The following is a 6,000-nucleotide window of genomic DNA, read 5'->3' on the forward strand; positions in this document are numbered from 1 at the left end:
CCCCTCTGAACAATCTACCCCCTCACTCTTACAACATTTTACCCCCCTTGGCAGCCTAACTCTTACATCATTTTACACCCTCTGGACAAATTACCCCCTCACTCTAACACCATTTTACAATCCTTGGCAGCCCAACTCTTACATCATTAAACCCCCTCTGAACAAATTACCCCTTCACTCTTACACCATTTTACACCCCTTGGCAGCCCAACTCTTACATCACTAAACCCCCTCTGAACAAATTACCCCCTCACTCTTACACCATTTTACCCCCCTTGGCAGCCCAACTGTTACATCATTTTACCCCCACTGGACAAATTACCCCCTCACTCTTACACCATTTTACACTCCTTGGCAGCCCAACTCTTACATCACTAAACCCCCTCTGAACAAATTACCCCCTCACTCCTACACCATTTTACCCCCCTTGGAAGCCCAACTCTTACATCATTTTACCCCCTCTGAACAAATTACCCCTTCACTCTTACACCATTTTACACTCCTTGGCAGCCCAACTCATACATCACTAAACCCTCTCTGAACAAATTACCCCCTCACTCTTACACCATTTTACACTCCTTTGCAGCCCAACTCTTACATCACTAAACCCCCTCTGAACAAATTACCCCCTCACTCCTACACCCTTTTACCCCCCTTGGCAGCCCAACTCTTACATCATTTTACCCCCTCTGGACAAATTACCTCCTCACTCTGACACCATTTTACCCCCCTTGGCAGCTCGACTCTTGCATCATTTTACCCTCTAATGAACAAATTACCCCTTCACTCTTACACCATTTTACACCCCTTGGCAGCCCAACTCTTACATCACTAAACCCCCTCTGAACAAATTACCCCCTCACTCCTACACCCTTTTACCCCCCTTGGCAGCCCAACTCTTACATCATTTTACCCCCTCTGGACAAATTACCCCCTCACTCTGACACCATTTTACCCCCCTTGGCAGCTCGACTCTTGCATCATCTTACCCTCTAATGAACAAATTACCCCTTCACTCTTACACCATTTTACACCCCTTGGCAGCCCAACTCTTACATCACTAAACCCCCTCTGAACAAATTACCCCCTCACTCCTACACCATTTTACCCCCCTTGGCAGCCCAACTCTTACATCATTTTACCCCCTCTGGACAAATTACCCCCTCACTCTGACACCATTTTACCCCCCTTTGCAGCCCGACTCTTGCATCATTTTACCCCCTAATGAACAAATTACCCCCTCACTCTTACACCATTTTACACCCCTTGGCAGCCCAGCTCTTACATCACTAAACCCCCTCTGAACAAATTACCCCCTCACTCTTACACCATTTTACCCCCCTTGGCAGACCAACTCTTACACCATTTTACCCCCTCTGAACAAATTACCCCTTCACTCTTACACCATTTTACACCCCTTGGCAGCCCAACTCTTACATCACTAAAACCCCGCTGAACAAATTACCCCCTCACTATTAAAACATTTTTACCCCCTTGGCAGCCCAACTCTTACATCATTTTACCCCCTCTGGACAAATTTCCCCCTCACTTTTACACCATTTTACCCCCCTTGGCAGCCCAACTCTTACAACATTTTACCCCCTCTGGACAAATTACCCCCTCATTCTGACACCATTTTACCCCCTTGGCAGCCCGACTCTTGCATAATTTTACCCCCTAATGAACAAATTACCCCCTCACTCTTACACCATTTTACACCCCTTGGCAGCCCAGCTCTTACATCATTAAACCCCCTCGGAACAAATTACCCCCTCACTCTTACACCATTTTACCCCCTTGGCTGACCAACTCTTACATCATTTTACCACCTCTGAACAAATTATACCTTCACTCTTACAACATTTTACACCCCTTGGCAGCGCAACTCTTACATCACTAAAACCCCTCTGAACAAATTACCCCTCACTCTTACAACATTTTACCCCCCTTGGCAGCCCAACTCTTACAACATTTTACCCCCTCTGGACAAATTACCCCCTCATTCTGACACCAGTTTACCCTCTTGGCAGCCCGACTCTTGCATCATTTTACCCCCTAATGAACAAATTACCCCCTCACTCTTACACCATTTTACACCCCTTGGCAGCCCAGCTCTTGCATCATTTTACCCCCTAATGAACAAATTACCCCTTCACTCTTACACCATTTTACACCCCTTGGCAGCCCAACTCTTACATCACTAAACCCCCTCTGAACAAATTACCCCCTCACTCTTACACCATTTTACCCCCCTTGGCAGCCCAACTCTTACACCATTTTACCCCCTCTGGACAAATTACCCCCTCACTCTTACACCATTTTACCCCCCTTGGCAGCCCGACTCTTGCATCATTTTACCCCCTAATGAACAAATTACCCCTTCACTCTTACACCATTTTACACCCCTTGGCAGCCCAACTCTTACATCACTAAACCCCCTCTGAACAAATTACCCCCTCACTCTTACACCATTTTACACTCCTTGGCAGCCCAACTCTTACATCACTAAACCCCTCTGAACAAATTACCCCCACACTCCTACACCATTTTACCCCCCTTGGCAGCCCAACTCGTACATCATTTTACCCCCTCTGGACAAATTACCCCCTCACACTGACACCATTTTACCCAACGTGGCAGCCCGACTCTTGCATCATTTTACCCCCTAATGAACAAATTACCCCCTCACTTTTACACCATTTTACCCCCCTTGGCAGCCCAACTCTTGCAACATTTTACCCCCTCTGGACAAATTACCCCCTCATTCTGACACCATTTTACCCCCTTGGCAGCCCGACTCTTTCATCATTTTACCCCCTAATGAACAAATTACCCCCTCACTCTTACACAATTTTACACCCCTTGGCAGCCCAGCTCTTACATCACTAAACCCCCTCTGAACAAATTACCCCCTCACTCTTACACCATTTTACCCCCCTTAGCAGACCAACTCTTACATCATTTTACCACCTCTGAACAAATTATACCTTCACTCTTACAACATTTTACACCCCTTGGCAGCCCAACTCTTACATCACTAAAACCCCTCTGAACAAATTACCCCTCACTCTTTCAACATTTTACCCCCCTTGGCAGCCCAACTCTTACACCATTTTACCCCCTCTGGACAAATTACCCCCTCACTCTTACACCATTTTACCCCCCTTGGCAGCCCGACTCTTGCATCATTTTACCCACTAATGAACAAATTACCCCTTCACTCTTACACCATTTTACATCCCTTGGCAGCCCAACTCTCACATCAATAAACCCCTCTGAACAAATTACCCCCTCACTCTTACACCATTTTACACTCCTTGGCAGCCCAACTCTTACATCACTAAACTCCTCTGAACAAATTACCCCCACACTCCTACACCATTTTACCCCCCTTGGCAGCCCAACTCTTACATCATTTTACCCCCTCTGGACAAATTACCCCCCCACACTGACACCATTTTACCCCCCGTGGCAGCCCGATTCTTGCATCATTTTACCTCCTAATGAACAAATTACCCCCTCACTCTTACACCATTTTACACCCCTTGGCAGCCCAGCTCTTACATCACTATACCCCCTCTGAACAAATTACCCCCTCACTCTTACACCATTTTACCCCCCTTGGCAGACCAACTCTTACATCATTTTACCCCCTCTGAACAAATTACCCCTTCACTCTTACACCATTTTACACCCCTTGGCAGCCCAACTCTTACATCACTAAAACCCCTCTGAACAAATTACCCCCCCAACTCTTACAACATTTTACCCCCCTTGGCAGCCCAACTCTTACATCATTTTACCCCCTCTGGACAAATTACCCCCTCACTCTTACACCATTTTGCACTCCTTGGCAGCCCAACTCTTACATCACTAAACCCCCTCTGAACAAATTACCCCCTCACTCCTACACCATTTTACCCCCCTTGGCAGCCCAACTCTTACATCATTTTACCCCCTCTGAACAAATTACCTCTTCACTCTTACACCATTTTACACCCCTTGGCAGCCCAACTCTCACATCAATAAACCCCTCTGAACAAATTACCCCCTCACTCTTACACCATTTTACACTCCTTGGCAGCCCAACTCTTACATCACTAAACTCCTCTGAACAAATTACCCCCACACTCCTACACCATTTTACCCCCCTTGGCAGCCCAACTCTTACATCATTTTACCCCCTCTGGACAAATTACCCCCCCACACTGACACCATTTTACCCCCCGTGGCAGCCCGATTCTTGCATCATTTTACCCCCTAATGAACAAATTACCCCCTCACTCTTACACCATTTTACACCCCTTGGCAGCCCAGCTCTTACATCACTATACCCCCTCTGAACAAATTACCCCCTCACTCTTACACCATTTTACCCCCCTTGGCAGACCAACTCTTACATCATTTTACCCCCTCTGAACAAATTACCCCTTCACTCTTACACCATTTTACACCCCTTGGCAGCCCAACTCTTACATCACTAAAACCCCTCTGAACAAATTACCCCCCCAACTCTTACAACATTTTACCCCCCTTGGCAGCCCAACTCTTACATCATTTTACCCCCTCTGGACAAATTACCCCCTCACTCTTACACCATTTTGCACTCCTTGGCAGCCCAACTCTTACATCACTAAACCCCCTCTGAACAAATTACCCCCTCACTCCTACACCATTTTACCCCCCTTGGCAGCCCAACTCTTACATCATTTTACCCCCTCTGAACAAATTACCTCTTCACTCTTACACCATTTTACACCCCTTGGCAGCCCAACTCTTACATCACTAAACCCCCTCTGAACAAATTACCCCCTCACTCTTACACCATTTTACCCCCCTTGGCAGCCCAACTCTTACATCATTTTACCCCCACTGGACAAATTACCCCCTCACTCTTACACCATTTTACACTCCTTGGCAGCCCAAGTCTTACATCACTAAACACCCTCTGAACAAATTACCCCCTCACTCCTACACCATTTTACCCCCCTTGGCAGCCCAACTCTTACATCATTTTACCCCCACTGGACAAATTACCCCCTCACTCTTACACCATTTTACACTCCTTGGCAGCCCAAGTCTTACATCACTAAACACCCTCTGAACAAATTACCCCCTCACTCCTACACCATTTTACCCCCCTTGGCAGCCAAACTCTTACATCATTTTACCCCCTCTGGACAAATTACCCCCCCACACTGACACCATTTTACCCCCCGTGGCAGCCCGATTCTTGCATCATTTTACCCCCTAATGAACAAATTACCCCCTCACTCTTACACCATTTTACACCCCTTGGCAGCCCAGCTCTTACATCACTAAACCCCCTCTGAACAAATTACCCCCTCACTCTTACACCATTTTACCCCCCTTGGCAGACCAACTCTTACATCATTTTACCCCCTCTGAACAAATTACCCCTTCACTCTTACACCATTTTACACCCCTTGGCAGCCCAACTCTTACATCACTAAAACCCCTCTGAACAAATTACCCCCCCAATTCTTACAACATTTTACCCCCCTTGGCAGCCCAACTCTTACATCATTTTACCCCCTCTGGACAAATTACCCCCTCACTCTTACACCATTTTGCACTCCTTGGCAGCCCAACTCTTACATCACTAAACCCCCTCTGAACAAATTACCCCCTCACTCCTACACCATTTTACCCCCCTTGGCAGCCCAACTCTTACATCATTTTACCCCCTCTGAACAAATTACCTCTTCACTCTTACACCATTTTACACCCCTTGGCAGCCCAACTCTTACATCACTAAACCCCCTCTGAACAAATTACCCCCTCACTCTTACACCATTTTACCCCCCTTGGCAGCCCAACTCTTACATCATTTTACCCCCACTGGACAAATTACCCCCTCACTCTTACACCATTTTACACTCCTTGGCAGCCCAAGTCTTACATCACTAAACACCCTCTGAACAAATTACCCCCTCACTCCTACACCATTTTACCCCCCTTGGCAGCCCAACTCTTACA

This window comes from Convolutriloba macropyga, chromosome 4, assembly GCF_964194025.1.
Source record: "Convolutriloba macropyga chromosome 4, txConMacr16.3, whole genome shotgun sequence".
NCBI lineage: Eukaryota > Metazoa > Xenacoelomorpha > Acoela > Convolutidae > Convolutriloba > Convolutriloba macropyga.